A 16860-nucleotide genomic window follows, 5' to 3' on the forward strand; every position below is an offset into this window, starting at 1 on the left:
GAGCTACAGGCAGTTAGATTTGAGTGTCATTTCAGGTGAAAATTGAAAAAAGGGGCGGATCCTTAAGTCTCATCAGAGGGGAGCCTCGGCAAGCCATTGAAGTATGATATAAATGGTTGCCATTTTCTAAGAAATGTATAATTGGAACCCCTAAGAGAATACTTAAATTCCTCAAGCTTTAGGAAGAACATTACATCGTTGAGCCATTGAGAAGTAGAGGGTGGCTGAGCAGACTTCCACTGGAAAATAATTCTATGTCGAGTTAATTAGGATGTAAAAGCAATAATATCGGCATGTTTGGGGTCCAAGGAGAACAAGTCTTCTGGAATACCAAAACCAGCTATGATGGGAGATGGTTGCAGGTTAATTTCAAGCACCTCAGATAATATTTAAAAATAAATAGATTCCCAGTAAGTTTGTCATTTAGAGCATTAAATGAACATGTGACTAAGGTCACAAGGTGAGACATGAGATTTATCATACTCATCATTCACATTTGGATATAGTTCAGACAATCTGGATTTGGAAAAATGCACTCATGTAAAACCTTAAATCGTATGAGACCAAGACGAGCACAAGATGTAGTGGAGCGTACCCTATCAATCGTCTCATCCCACCCCTCCGGTGTAAATTCAACACCCATTTCCCGTTCCAATGCAGATTTAGTTTTGTTGGTGGAGTATTTGTCCAAAGACATAATACACAGATAGATCTGAGAAATAACTGCTTTCTGTCGGAGGTAATAGAGTCAATATGCCATCCCAGGGTGGGCAAGGCAGTGGAGCAGGGAAGCCAGAAGATTGGGAGGAGACACAATGCCTCATTTGAAGATAACGGAAATAGTGAGATGGAGGTAAAGATTATTTAGAGGCCAGGTTGGGAAAACTAGAAGAAAATGTCTTTACATATAAGTCTTAGAAGGACTTAATACCTTTCCTTGTCCAGTAAGAGAAAGCATTATCTATTAGGGAAGCGGGGAATAAGTGGTTCTTATCAATAGGACCCATAGCAGATGCAGAGGAGAATAGAAAATGCCTTCGAAACTGGTACCAAATCTTAAGTGTGGACAGCACTACAGGCTTGCCAGTATAGCGAGAGGGGAATGCTGGGAGAGAAGAGCAGAGTAAAGCAGGAAGAGAAGCAGAAATACAAGAATGTGCCTCTAGGTGGCACCATGGGGTATCTGGAACAATGTAACCAGAATGGCAATTTCTGAAAGTTGGCTGCCCAGTAATATACGTATACAGGGAGGAATAGAAATATTTGAAGGTGTCATTGATCCCCGTAGGGTCAGAAATGAAGCTATAAGAGGAATCTTTAATTTGGGCAATCAGCGCTGCGTTTTAATTGGTGTGCGAGCAGATGACTTACCATGTCACCATGTTCATAGTAGGTACCATGTGAATGCAATAGTAATTGTTCTGCATCTGTAGTGGACAAGAGATAGAATTCAGATTGTAAAGTTCAGTGTTGCTTATATAGCTTATATAGGCATACTGGTGGTCTAAATCGAGGATGGCTTTCGAGAGTTCTTATAGTTTAGGTTTCCAAGTTTTGTTCCTCTTAGATAGGCCTTAAGTGATTTCCATAAGTGAGAATGAGAGGTTGAGCTTGTCTGATTTGAAAAAAGAAAATGGTTCAATAGAAGTGGAGATAACGTTACAGCAGTCTGCATCAGACAGGAGAAGAGAGTTGAATCTCCAACAGAGGAGTGTGAGTTTGTCTTGTTAGTCCTATGTCGAGGGCTAAAGGTCCATGGTCAGAAATTACAATGGGTAAATATTCAGAAGAGGTGACATTTGGAAGTAACTTATGATCAATAAAGAAATAGTCAATATGAGATAAAGAATGGTGTATATATGAAAAGAAAGGATACTCTCTTGCCTGGGGATTCTGAAATATTCAGGGATCTGTACACCCATTCTGACCCATAAAATCAGAGAAGGACTTTGACATAGCAGAAGGAGACATAGTTCTGGGATTGTAGTCGTCTAAAGCCGGGCAAATAACACAATTCAGATCACCGCCAAATATCAAAACCCATTGGCAAATGCAACATCATCAAAAATTGGGAGCATTTTATCTTAAATATCCCATTTACTGTCTGAAATAACATTAGTAGTAGAGAAATGTATATTTTATTAACCAAAATTGCAACCCCTCTGGATTTGGAGTTGAAGTCTGAATGGAAAACCTTACTGAACCTGGAGTTTTGTAGCCTTGAGTGATCTTTAATGTGTAAAATCCTTGACAGGATTATTAATTGTTTTCCAATATTACTATTATTAGTGTTGTTAGCCATGTAAAATATTGAAAGGAAAAATGTTTGAAAACAGACCAAGCATTTGCAAAGATAAGAGAAAACTGATGAAAAAAGCAAAGAAACAAAGATGAAAGATTATTATTTTTAAATAGGACCAAACAAGGTCCCTCTCCCTCCCACCCAAACCCAAAGTCTCCTTCCCCAGCAAATGGAGACAGCAGGTTAACACGTTTGTGCAGCTTCGGTGCATATAAACCGAAAACATAACGCAGAGAGGCTCCATAGCACGAGTAGTGAAATAGATTTGAAAAGGTTTTCACAAAATGGTAAAGTAGGTCGATAGATAACCAAAGACAGAAAACCCCATAACAGTGAAATGGAACTGTCCTGACTCAGGGAGTCTTCAATCAGTGGAACACTTACAATGTGTCTTAAGGATGGCCAAATAAGTGTATGGAGGTTCTGAAGATCTTTGGGGAGTGTGACCGCATGAGACTCCTGTCAGGACCCGGTTACAAACCCGGGTCTCCGGAGTGAGAAACAGTCACTTAACCAACTGAGCCACGAATAGTCGGCAGAACCCACAAGATGAGGCAGACACAGCAGTACTTGAGGTGTATTTAATGAAGTAAAAAGTGAAGTTCTTCAGGAAAACATGTAACTCCACAACCTCAAAAGGAATTCCACAAGAACAAAGGTAATCCTCCAAGACAGAAAAGGTAAATCCACAAGGTGGAAGGTAAAGCACAAAAAGCCTCAAAAGATACTCAAAAACAAACAAACAAGAACAAAAAACAGAATTCCACAAGAGAGTCCACCGGGATCAACAAGAGTTCACAGAGTACTAGGGCTGGGTGCTAACATACAAACACAGAGCAAAGAACTGAGGAAAACAAAGGGTTTAAATACAATCAGGGGAAATGAGGCACAGGTGCAAATAATAATGAGGATCAAGGGAAAACAAAAGGTCAAAAGGCACAATGGGGGCATCTAGTGACCAAAAACCGGAACAACCCTGGCCAAATCCTGACAACTCCGTAACGGTTGGACTGGAGTCTGTGCCATTACCATTCACGTTTGCCATCACGGTTGAAACAATAGTTACAGGTCTTCTGCTCCTCAAATCGTGTGACATTTGAACCAAAAAGGTCATTTACAAACACATCATTCAAATCTGATATGTAAGAAAGTGGAATGCAAAGTAAGAATTTTGCGAGCCTCGTCCACAAGTTTATTTTCCATTCCAATGCTAAACCAGAAGCCCGAATGTTAGCTAAGTTGAGGTGACTTCTGTTCATGGTCATCTTGTCTAGTTGGCTAATTTAATAGCAGTGATCAGAACATTTTGCCAGCATGTTATGTAGTTTAACAAGTGGATTATTTTTGCTCTTCACTTAGTAGCCTAGTCCTACTCCCGACCAAAAGCCTGTGACTTCTCTGATAATGTGATTTTATTTCACTGAATCTCTGTATTTGATTAACAATTGTCTCTCTGGCTGGGCAAATAAGTGGAGGTGGTATAGGTCATCTATTAGTTTTCTCATCTATTCCTGATCAGAAACATTTAGCATATAGCCTAAATTAAGTGTTGTGTCTTTGGCTATGCCAGATTAAGTGATATGACATGCTATTCTGTAAAATAATTTCTCCGTAATTAATATTACCTGATTGAACTCATCATGTAAATGTAATTAACTAGAGAGTCGGGGCACCACAAAATAATATTTATAGAGCCATTATCTTCCCGAATAAACTCTTAAAGACCTAGTAATATTTTACATCAATAGCAGTCAATATTAATCATCACCTTAATTCAGTCTCATCTGAAAGTTGTAAATTGAAAGTTGTAAATCTTCACAAACCCTGGCTAACAAGTTGAATCAGCAATACAAAATTGGGTTTAATTATTTATTTACTAAATACCTAACTAATCACACAGAATTACATATACAAAGAATTAATTATACTTTGATTAAAAATTACATCATAAAGGAAAACGTCCCTAGCTGGCGGAACAGATAAGACAGCTTGTTACACAAAGGAAAAGGGGCGGGGTTTGAGTGAAAGAGTGGGAAGACAGAGGAACAAAGGGCTATCGTAAATACAGTATGTTATGCATTCTTAATTACCACCCATTTGGAAAAGGAAAATGCAATAAATATTTACTCTGAGCTGTGCTTCGGTAGGTTGGTGGTAGATGGAAGGCCGTGTTGCCCAACCGAGTCCTTTGTCCTTTGAATAATGTCTCTGCTGGTTAATTGGATAAGTTGTAGTAACGTTGTTGTGTGTTAGATGGGATACTCTGTCTGTTCCTTCCTAACCTGCGTTTGCAGCTGCTGTTGCTAACTCAACAGCTAGAAGGTATCACTTCTGTAGTGAATAAGAGTTCAAAGTTCATACCATTTCCCCCCACCTTCTGATGTTCCCAGAATCTCTATGTTAACCAAGGGTTTTTGCAAATGTAACATTAGTAGGGTAGAGAGAGGAAAAAGGGAGGAAGAGGTATTTATGACTGTCATAAACCTACCCCCAGGCCATGTATGAACACAAGACTCGCATTCGTTGTAAAATATATTTTTCTATTATTTTCTATCGTTATCATGATGAAGATATTCTCAAAGTAAGACTACGGTAAGCCTGCTCTCTAACAATGCAGAGTGAATGTAGTGAAAAAGATTAAACCGAGGTGACACAAACATCTGGCCTGATTCCGGCATGCCAGATCTAAAACTGCTTGCCCGGGTCTGGCAGCCGGATCCGGCCTGTCTGAAATGAATGACGACAGTACAGACTAGGCCCAAGTTATTTGTTCCAGATCTGGCAGCCTGAACTGAGCCAAAGCTGCAATTTTAGGGCCAGAATCAGCCCACAATGGCCCAAATCCACCTGATTCTACCCCCCACAAAAATCTCTATATTTTAAATGTAGGTAGTAATATTGCAGCTATCAACTATGAACAAGAAACATAAAATAGACATGACATTTTCTCATTTTAAAACTTGTATTTAAATAGATTAAATTCACTTTGTGTGGGTCACATCCCTCAACAGGCACTATATATGTCCACTATCATGGATTTATCCAAATAAATGACACTAGAAAACAGCTTAAACAAACGCAAATGCAGCTTAATGCCTCTGCTCTCTGCATTATCTGGAACTACGAAACTCGGCAGTACCAAATTGTTCATTATTTCCAGATAATGTAATGTACAGTGCCTTGCGAAAGTATTCGGCCCCCTTGAACTTTGCGACCTTTTGCCACATTTCAGGCTTCAAACCTAAAGATATAAAACTATATATTTTTGTGAAGAATCAACAACAAGTGGGACACAATCATGAAGTGGAACGACATTTATTGGATATTTCAAACTTTTTTAACATATCAAAAACTGAAAAATTGGGCGTGCAAAATTATTCAGCCCCCTTAAGTTAATACTTTGTAGCGCAACCTTTTGCTGTGATTACAGCTGTAAGTCGCTTGGGGTATGTCTCTATCAGTTTTGCACATCGAGAGACTGACATTTTTTCCCATTCCTCCTTGCAAAACAGCTCGAGCTCAGTGAGGTTGGATGGAGAGCATTTGTGAACAGCAGTTTTCAGTTCTTTCCACAGATTCTCGATTGGATTCAGGTCTGGACTTTGACTTGGCCATTCTAACACCTGGATATGTTTATTTTTTAACCATTCCATTGTAGATTTTGCTTTATGTTTTGGATCATTGTCTTGTTGGAAGACAAATCTCCGTCCCAGTCTCAGGTCTTTTGCAGACTCCATCAGGTTTTCTTCCAGAATGGTCCTGTATTTGACTCCATCCATCTTCCCATCAATTTGAACCATCTTCCCTGTCCCTGCTGAAGAAAAGCAAGCCCAAACCATGATGCTGCCACCACCATGTTTGACAGTGGGGATGCTGGTTCAGGGTGATGAGCTGTGTTGCTTTTACGCCAAACATAACGTTTTGCATTGTTGCCAAAAAGTTACATTTTGGTTTCATCTGACCAGAGCACCTTCTTCCACATGTTTGGTGTGTCTCCCAGGTGGCTTGTGGCAAACGTTAAACAACACTTTTTATGGATATCTTTAAGAAATGGCTTTCTTTTTGCCACTCTTCCATAAAGGCCAGATTTGTGCAATATACGACTGATTGATGTCCTATGGACAGAGTCTCCCACCTCAGCTGTAGATCTCTGCAGTTCATCCAGAGTAATCATGGGCCTCTTGGCTGCATCTCTGATCAGTCTTCTCCTTGTATGAGCTGAAAGTTTAGAGGGACGGCCAGGTCTTGGTAGATTTGCAGTGGTCTGATACTCCTTCCATTTCAATATTATCGCTTGCACAGTGCTCCTTGGGATGTTTAAAGCTTGGGAAATCTTTTTGTATCCAAATCCGGCTTTAAACTTCTTCACAACAGTATCTCGGACCTATCTGGTGTGTTCCTTGTTCTTCATGATGCTCTCTGCGCTTTTAACAGACCTCTGAGACTATCACAGTGCAGGTGTATTTATACGGAGACTTGATTACACACAGGTGGATTGTATTTATCATCATTAGACATTTAGGTCAACATTGGATCATTTAGAGATCCTCACTGAACTTCTGGAGAGAGTTTTCTGCACTGAAAGTAAAGGGGCTGAATAATTTTGCACGCCCAATTTTTCAGTTTTTGATTTGTTAAAAAGTTTGAAATATCCAATAAATGTCGTTCCACTTCATGTTTGTGTCCCACTTGTTGTTGATTCTTCACAAAAAAATACAGTTTTATATCTTTATGTTTGAAGCCTGAAATGTGGCAAAAGGTCGCAAAGTTCAAGGGGGCCGAATACTTTCGCAAGGCACTGTATATATGTAAATGTGCAGTGGGGCAAAATAATATTTAGTCAGCCACCAATGGTGCAAGTTCTCCCACTTAAAAAGATGAGAGAGGCCTGTCATTTTCATCATAGGTACACTTCAACTATGATAGACAAAATGAGAAAAAAAATCCAGAAAATCACATTGTAGGATTTTTAATTAATTTATTTGCAAATTATGGTGGAAAATAAGTATTTGGTCAATAACAAAAGTTTATCTCAATACTTTGTTATATACCCTTTGTTGGCAATGACACCTTCACAAGGTTTTCACACACTGTTGCTGGTATTTTGGCCCATTCCTCCATGCAGATCTCCTCTAGAGCAGTGATGTTTTGGGGCTGTTGCTGGGCAACACAGACTTTCAACTCTTTCATTTTCTATGGGGTTGAGATCTGGAGACTGGCTAGGCCACTCCAGGACCTTGAAATGTTTCTTACGAAGCCACACCTTTTTTGCCCGGGCGGTGTGTTTGGGATCATTGTCATGCTGAAAGACCCAGCCACGTTTCATCTTCAATGCCCTTGCTGATGGAAGGAGGTTTTCACTCAAAATCTCACAGTACATGGCCCCATTCATTCTTTCCTTTACACGGATCAGTCGTCCTGGTCCCTTTGCAGAAAAACAGCCCCAAAGCATGATGTTTCCACCCCCATGCTTCACAGTAGGTATGGTGTTCTTTGGATGCAACTCAGCATTCTTTGTCCTCCAAACACGACAAGTTGAGTTTTTACCAAAAAGTTATATTTTGGTTTCATCTGCCCATATGACATTCTCCCAATCTTCTTCTGGATCATCCAAATGCTCTCTAGCAAACTTCAGACGGGCCTGGACATGTACTGGCTTAAGCAAGTGGACACGTCTGGCAACTGCAGGATTTGAGTCCCTGGCGGCAAAGTGTGTTATTGATGGTAGGCTTTGTTACTCTGCAGGTCATTCACTAGGTCCCCCCGTGTGGTTCTGGGATTTTTGCTCACCGTTCTTGTGATCATTTTGACCCCACGGGGTGAGATCTTGCGTGGAGCCCCAGATCGAGGGAGATTATAGTGGTCTTGTATGTCTTCCATTTCCTAATAATTGCTCCCACAGTTGATTTCTTCAAACCATGCCACCGGGGTCTGACAACTTGGATGGAAAATTACTGAGGATAATAGCCGCTCCTATTTGCCACATCTTCAATTTAAGCCTACTCGAAAGGGTGTGCCCTCAGGCTTGGAGGGAAGCAAAAGTCATTCTGCTACCATATAAAGCCCCCATTACTGGCTCAAATAGCCTGTTATCAACAGCCAATCAGCCTGTTATCAACCCTTAGTAAACCCATAGTAAACAAAAAATTGTCTTTGACCAGATACTATGCTATTTTACAGTAAACAAATTGACAACAAACTTTCAGCATGCTTATAGAGAAGGACTTTCAACAAGCACAGCACTTACACAAATGATTGGCTGAGAGAAATTGATGATGAAAGTTGCAGGGGCTGTTTTGTTAGAATTCAGTGTGGCTTTTGACATTAACGATCATAGTCTGCGGCTGGCAAAACTTTTGTGTTATGGCTTTACACCCCCTTCTATATTGTGGATAAAGAGTTCCCTGTCTAACAGAACACAGAGGGTGTTCTTTAATGGAAGCCTCTCCAACATAATCCAGGCAGAATCAGGAATTCCCCAAGGAAGCTGTGCAGGCCCATAACCTTTTTCAATCTTTACTAATGAATTGCCAATGGCTTTGAGGAAAGCCAGATTGTCTATGTATATGGATGACTCAACACTATACATGTCAGCTACTACAGCGACTGAAATGACTGCATCACTTCACAAAGAATTGCAGTTCGTTTCTGTTACAGGAATTAAATTCCTTTGTTTTAATACCCAATTCAAATCAAACACTGTCAATTCATAAGGATTTGTATGACCCTTATTTGTATAAAATGGACAGAGCCCAGTCTTAAAGTCAACCAGCAGCATTTATACACGAGAGTACTGCTCCTTACACATTTTACCACAGGTTATAAACTGAAAATGACGTCATTAGTTTTAGTACCAGCCCGTGTCATCTCCGCTCTAGTACAATGGCTGTATGGTTCTCACATCGTCTCTCCCTATTAAGATGATATATGACCGAGCCTAGGCCAGCTGGTGTAGATAAGCCTTCTAGCCAGTCTTGACCCCACTGTCAACAAGGCAGGTCCTACAGGCCCTAGTTTTGTACTATATATATGTGGTAGTGGTGGACTAGGGGCCTGAGTGCACACAGTCTGTGAATGTATTGTAATGTTTTTAAAATGGTTTAAACTGCCTTAATTTTGCTGGACCCCAGGAAGAGCAGCAGCAGCTAATGGGGATCCATACTAAATACAAATACAAATGCTAGCTCCCTATTAAGGATACTTCAGCAAGCATTGATGTTTGCAATTGACGATCATGTATGCTGCTATTTGCTCAGCAATTCATAAGGTACCCGGTTTAGATATGCTGTTTTATTTTCTTCTGTCTTCTCAAAATGCTCAGGCAGCCCATTGCTACTGTCAAAAGTTCCATGCAGGATATTTTTCAATGTCACACAAATATGAGGTGTGCAAAAATAATAAATGTGACATTACGCAGACGCTTTTATCCAAAGCAACAGTATGCATGCATTCATTTTCCGTTCGTGGTCCCGGGAATCGAACCCACAAAAATGGTAGACTCCACCACTGCTTTACCCTAGGTAGCAGATTATCAAATGGAAGGCCTATGTGTGGATAAATGGATATAGGCCTATGTGTTCCTCTAGGCTGTGCTCTGAGGTTGCTGGGCACGCTCCACTATTGATAGGCCTACGTTTTTAGAAAATACAATTAATTATACCTCCTAGGCTACAACACAGTGCAATAAGTAAATTATTGTTCGGACACAATTATTGTAATTTATTGTTAGGACACAATTATTTTCTCGGCTGTAAACTGCAGTGATGAAAGTCTCATTTTAATAACCACTCAAATGTCCGTTTGTGTTTCATGACACAATAAAGGCCTGATTATATCCAACCATTTGGATCAGTTATGGGTTTATTTTTGACAGTTTACAAGGTCCGGAAAATTACATTAGGCCACTCATATGGCATATTTTGTCAGGATGTATTGGCGTTTACAGATAGGCCTACCATAGATAAATAGGCTGTAGCCTATGACACTGAGATGTGCTGTCTGTCGTGGATCATGTATCCCAAGTCATCCTATAATTAACGTGGCCACCAGCATACTGTATGACTAAAAATTGCAAATGCCATTATATTAAGCCAGAATTGGCCGAAGGGGCCAGATATGCTGAAGTAGACTCGGCCCAAGTACCATTAGCCGGAAGCCAGAGTAATATGATTCTGCCTAACTCGGGAAGAGCTCGGCCCGTATGAAGCCCCCCGAGTCCGAGTCGATGCCGAGTCCCCTGAGTCTCAAACGGAATAGGCCCGAACCCACCGTGTCGACTGGGAAGTGGATTAAAAAAACATGGGCGTGGGCTCTGTTTCAAAATATTGCTGTTTTGTGTGTTGTGTAGGAAAAATATGATTTGTATTTTATTCTGTTATATTCCATTATATTCTTACTATGAAATATGTGTGTCTTCTCTGTTTAATGAATAAAATAAGGAATTATTGATTTTATTTGCATGGCGAAGCCATGTATTATATAGGCTGCATAGACCAGTAATGTAATTAAACTCAAAACATACTATTCTATTTTTTTGAAAACGGATCTTAGGACCTGCGTAAACAAATTAATAATTGGGTTTATTTGTGATTGTGTATATTCAATGGATCTATTCAAATATAAGCCTACCCACATTGCCCCATGTCTGCTCCTACTCCTGAACTTGCTGGCATGTGCATGGGAGGTAAAAAAAAGGCTTATCCTGGCAAGAATTGTTATGCAGGTGAATGAGGACCCAAAAGGGACTTTATAGAAACAGAGTTTATTCCAAGTCAAAACAGGAATACTGAAACCCTCTAGTCAGTAGAGGGGAACAACTGAAGATGCGACCACAGACTGCAGGTCGCTTCGGGAAGGCGCAGGCCATAGCTGATCTAGACACCTGCTCACACGCAGCATCTGAAGAAGGCAAAAAACATGACAGGACGGAACGAGGACATAGAACAGCAAACATCAAACAAGGATCCGACAAGGACAGAAGCGGAAAACAGAGGGAGAAATAGGGACTCTAATCAGAGGGCAAAATAGTGGACAGGTGTGAAAGAGTAAATGAGGTAGTTAGGAGAATGAGGAACAGCTGGGAGCAGGAACGGAACGATAGAGAGAGAGAGGGAGAGAGCGAGGGGGAGAGAAAGGGATAGAAAGAGGGAAAGAACCTAATAAGACCAGCAGAGGGAAACGAATAGAAGGGGAAGCACAGGGACAAGACATGATAATCAATGACAAAACATGACAGTACCCCCCCACTCACCGAGCGCCTCCTGGCGCACTCGAGGAGGAACCCTGGCGGCAACGGAGGAAATCATCAATCAACGAACGGTCCAGCACGTCCCGAGATGGAACCCAACTCCTCTCCTCAGGACCGTAACCCTCCCAATCCACTAAGTACTGGTGACCACGTCCCCGAGAACGCATGTCCATGATCTTCCGTACCTTGTAAATAGGTGCGCCCTCGACAAGGACGGGGGGGGGGGGGGGGGGGAGACGAACGGGGGCGCGAAGAAAAGGCTTGACACAGGAGACATGAAAGACAGGGTGGACGCGACGAAGATGTCGCGGAAGAAGCAGTCGCACAGCGACAGGATTGACGACCTGAGAGACACGGAACGGACCAATGAACCGCGGAGTCAACTTGCGAGAAGCTGTCGTAAGGGGAAGGTTACAAGTGGAAAGCCACACTCTCTGACCGCGACAATACCTAGGACTCTTAATCCTACGTTTATTGGCGGCTCTCACAGTCTGCGCCCTGTAACGGCAAAGTGCAGACCTGACCCTCCTCCAGGTGCGCTCACAACGTTGGACAAAAGCCTGAGCGGAGGGAACGCTGGACTCGGCGAGCTGGGACGAGAACAGAGGAGGCTGGTACCCAAGACTACTCTGAAACGGAGATAGCCCGGTAGCAGACGAAGGAAACGAGTTGTGAGCGTATTCTGCCCAGGGGAGCTGTTCTGCCCAAGACGCAGGGTTTCGAAAAGAAAGGCTGCGTAATATGCGACCAATCGTCTGATTGGCCCTTTCTGCTTGACCGTTAGACTGGGGATGAAAACCGGAAGAGAGACTGACGGAAGCACCAATCAAACGACAGAACTCCCTCCAAAACTGTGACGTGAATTGCGGGCCTCTGTCTGAAACGGCGTCTAACGGGAGGTCATGAATTCTGAACACATTCTCAATGATGATTTGTGCCGTCTCCTTAGCGGAAGGAAGCTTAGCGAGGGGAATGAAATGTGCCGCCTTAGAGAACCTATCGACAACCGTAAGAATCACAGTCTTCCCCGCAGACGAAGGCAGACCGGTAATAAAGTCTAAGGCGATGTGAGACCATGGTCGAGAAGGAATGGGAAGCGGTCTGAGACGACCGGCAGGAGGAGAGTTACCTGACTTTGCGCGCAGTCCGAACAAGCAGCCACGAAACGGCGCGTGTCACGCTCCTGAGTAGGCCACCAAAACCGCTGGCGAATAGAAGCAAGCGTACCCCGAACGCCGGGGTGGCCAGCTAACTTGGCAGAGTGAGCCCACTGAAGAACAGCCAGACGAGTAGAGACAGGAACGAAAAGAAGGTTACTAGGACAAGCGCGGCGATGCAGTGTGAGTGAGTGCTTGCTTTACCTGTCTCTCAATTCCCCAGACAGTCAACCCGACAACACGCCTTTCAGGGAGAATCCCCTCGGGGTCGGTAGAAGCCACAGAAGAACTAAAGAGACGGGATAAGGCATCAGGCTTGGTGTTCTTGCTTCCCGGGCGATAAGAAGTCACGAACTCGAAACGAGCGAAAAACAACGCCCAACGAGCTTGACGTGCATTGAGTCATTTGGCAGAACGGATGTACTCAAGGTTCTTATGGTCAGTCCAAACGACAAAAGGGACGGTCGCCCCCTCCAACCACTGTCGCCATTCGCCTAGGGCTAAGCGGATGGCGAGCAGTTCGCGGTTACCCACATCATAGTTGCGTTCCGATGGCGACAGGCGATGAGAAAAATAAGCGCAAGGATGGACCTTATCGTCAGAATGGAAGCGCTGGGACAGAATGGCTCCCACGCCCACCTCTGAAGCGTCAACCTCGACAATGAATTGTTTAGTGACGTCAGGAGTAACAATGATAGGAGCGGATGTAAAACGCTTCTTGAGGAGATCAAAAGCTCCCTGGGCGGAACCGGACCACTTAAAGCACGTCTTGACAGAAGTAAGAGCTGTGAGAGGGGCAGCCACTTGACCGAAATTACGAATGAAACGCCGATAGAAATTAGCGAAACCGAGAAAGCGCTGCAACTCGACACGTGACTTAGGAACGGGCCAATCGCTGACAGCCTGGACCTTAGCGGGATCCATCTGAATGCCTTCAGCGGAAATAACAGAACCGAGAAATGTGACAGAGGAGACATGAAAGGCGCACTTCTCAGCCTTCACGTAGAGACAATTCTCTAAAAGGCGCTGGAGTACACGACGAACGTGCTGAACATGAATCTCGAGTGACGGAGAAAAAATCAGGATATCGTAAAGGTAAACGAAAACAAAGATGTTCAGCATGTCTCTCAGTACATCATTAACTAATGCCTGAAAGACAGCTGGATCATTAGCGAGACCGAACGGCAGAACCCGGTATTCAAAATGCCCTAACGGAGTGTTAAACGCCGTTTTCCACTCGTCCCCCTCTCTGATGCGCACGAGATGGTAAGTGTTACGAAGGTCCAACTTAGTAAAGAACCTGGCTCCCTGCAGAATCTCGAAGGCTGACGACATAAGGGGAAGCGGATAACGATTCTTAACCGTTATGTCATTCAGCCCTCGATAATCCACGCAGGGGCGCAGAGTACCGTCCTTCTTCTTAACAAAAAAAAATCCCGCTCCGGCGGGAGAGGAAGAAGGCACCACGGTACCGGCGTCGAGAGAAACAGACAGATAATCCTCGAGAGCCTTACGTTCGGGAGCCAACAGAGAGTATAGTCTACCCCGATGGGGAGTGGTCCCCGGAAGGAGATCAATACAACAATCATACGACCGGTGAGGTGGAAGGGAGTTGGCTCTGGACCGACTGAAGACCGTGCTCAGATCATGATATTCCTCCGGCACTCCTGTCAAATCACCAGGTTCCTCCTGAGAAGAGGGGACAGAAGAAACAGGAGGGATAGCAGACATTAAACACTTCACATGACAAGAAACGTTCCAGGATAGGATAGAATTACTAGACCAATTAATAGAAGGATTATGACATACTAGCCAGGGATGACCCAAAACAACAGGTGTAAAAGGTGAACGAAAAATCAAAAAGGAAATGGTCTCACTGTGGTTACCAGATACTGTGAGGGTTAAAGGTAGTGTCTCACATCTGATACTGGGGAGAAGACTACCATCTAAGGCGAACATGGGCGTGGGCTCCCCTAACTGTCTGAGAGGAATGTCATGTTTCCGAGCCCATGCTTCGTCCATAAAACAACCCTCAGCCCCAGAGTCTATCAAGGCACTGCAGGAAGCTGCCGAACCGGTCCAGCGTAGATGGACCGACAAGGTAGTACAGGATCTTGATGGAGAGACCTGAGTAGTAGCGCTCACCAGTAGCCCTCCGCTTACTGATGAGCTCTGGCCTTTTACTGGACATGAACTGACAAAATGTCCAGCAGAACCGCAATAGAGGCAAAGGCGGTTGGTGATTCTCCGTTCCCTCTCCTTAGTCGAGATGCGAATATCTCCCAGCTGCATGGGCTCAGTCTCTGAGCCGGTGGGAGGAGATGGTTGAGATGCGGAGAGGGGGAACACCGTTAACGCGAGCTCTCTTCCACGAGCTCGGTGACGAAGATCTACCCGTCGTTCTATGCGGATGGCGAGTGCAATCAAAGAGTCCACGCTGGAAGGAACCTCCCGGGAGAGAATCTCATCTTTAACCTCAGCGTGGAGTCCCTCCAGAAAACGAGCGAGCAACGCCGGCTTGTTCCAGTCACTGGATGCAGCAAGAGTGCGAAACTCTATAGAGTAATCCGTTATGGATCGATCACCTTGACATAGGGAAGCCAGGGCCCTGGAAGCCTCCTTCCCAAAAACTGAACGATCAAAAACCCGTATCATCTCCTCTTTAAAGTTCTGATAATCGTTAGTACACTCAGCGCTTGCCTCCCAGATAGCTGTGCCCCACTCCCGAGCCCGACCAGTAAGGAGTGATATGACGTAGGCGATCCGAGCTCTCTCTCTAGAGTATGTGTTGGGCTGGAGAGAGAACACAATATCACACTGGGTGAGAAAGGAGCGGCACTCAGTGGGCTGCCCAGAGTAACATGGTGGGTTATTAACCCTAGGTTCCGGAGACTCGGAAGACCAGGAAGTAGCTGGTGGCACGAGACGAAGACTCTGAAACTGTCCTGAGAGGTCGGAGACCTGAGCGGCCAGGGTCTCAACGGCATGACGAGCAGCAGACAATTCCTGCTCGTGTCTGCCGAGCATAGCTCCCTGGATCTCGACGGCAGTGTTGCGAGAATCCGTAGTCGCTGGGTCCATTCTTGGTCGGATCCTTCTGTTATGCAGGTGAATGAGGACCCAAAAGCGACTTTATAGAAACAGAGTTTATTCCAAGTCAAAACAGGAATACTGAAACCCTCTAGTCAGTAGAGGGGAACAACTGAAGATGCGACCACAGACTGCAGGTCGCTTCGGGAAGGCGCAGGCCGTAGCTGATCTAGACACCTGCTCACACGCAGCATCTGAAGAAGGCAAAAAACATGACAGGACGGAACGAGGACATAGAACAGCAAACATCAAACAAGGATCCGACAAGGACAGAAGCGGAAAACAGAGGGAGAAATAGGGACTCTAATCAGAGGGCAAAATAGGGGACAGGTGTGAAAGAGTAAATGAGGTAGTTAGGAGAATGAGGAACAGCTGGGAGCAGGAACGGAACGATAGAGAGAGAGAGCGAGAGAGGGAGAGAGCGAGGGGGAGAGAAAGAGGGAAAGAACCTAATAAGACCAGCAGAGGGAAACGAATAGAAGGGGAAGCACAGGGACAAGACATGATAATCAATGACAAAACATGACAAGAATGTGGTAAAGTTGGACTGTATGAATTGGGTTCTTAAAAATGTTGCCTGATTTGTGAAAGAAGTATAGGAAACGATTGTCATTGCAAACCGTTTGTGTGCCACAAATGATCGGTCAGTCAGAAATGCACCTTGAAAAAAATCGGAATATTCTTTGTTGTCCTCAAATGACAGAAATGCATATAAGGTTTCAGGGGTGACACAGAGCACATTTTAAGGGCTATTTAATGATAGTCACCATACTTTCAACTACTAAGTGGACTGTACTCACATTGTTGTTAAGGGGGTATCCAAACCAACTCTCCCTCATTCCACAACAGCAGGAGTCTTTCGTTTCCATTCTACTCCCCTCTTCCAAAGAGCCCCGTTCCTCTTCAAAAAAAGTCTCCTACCTCCCTCCAGACAATTCCTCAATTGTAAAGGGCCCCTGTCACTTACGAGAATGGTTATTTTGGGTGGACTGGGAAGGAGTCTTTGACAGGATGTAACATAAGCTTCATTGACTGGCTTGTTTGGTTTAGCAGCAGCTGCACTC

General features: G+C 43.9%; 1 protein-coding gene across 2 annotated transcripts in view; it reads left to right on the forward strand.

Moving 5' to 3' along the window:
- Positions 1 to 16860, forward strand: part of si:dkey-16j16.4 — a 97509-nt gene that overhangs the window by 54186 nt on the left and 26463 nt on the right. The window lies entirely within an intron of this gene.

The sequence above is a fragment of the Oncorhynchus gorbuscha genome, linkage group LG10 (assembly GCF_021184085.1).
Source record: "Oncorhynchus gorbuscha isolate QuinsamMale2020 ecotype Even-year linkage group LG10, OgorEven_v1.0, whole genome shotgun sequence".
In the NCBI taxonomy this organism is placed as follows: domain Eukaryota; kingdom Metazoa; phylum Chordata; class Actinopteri; order Salmoniformes; family Salmonidae; genus Oncorhynchus; species Oncorhynchus gorbuscha.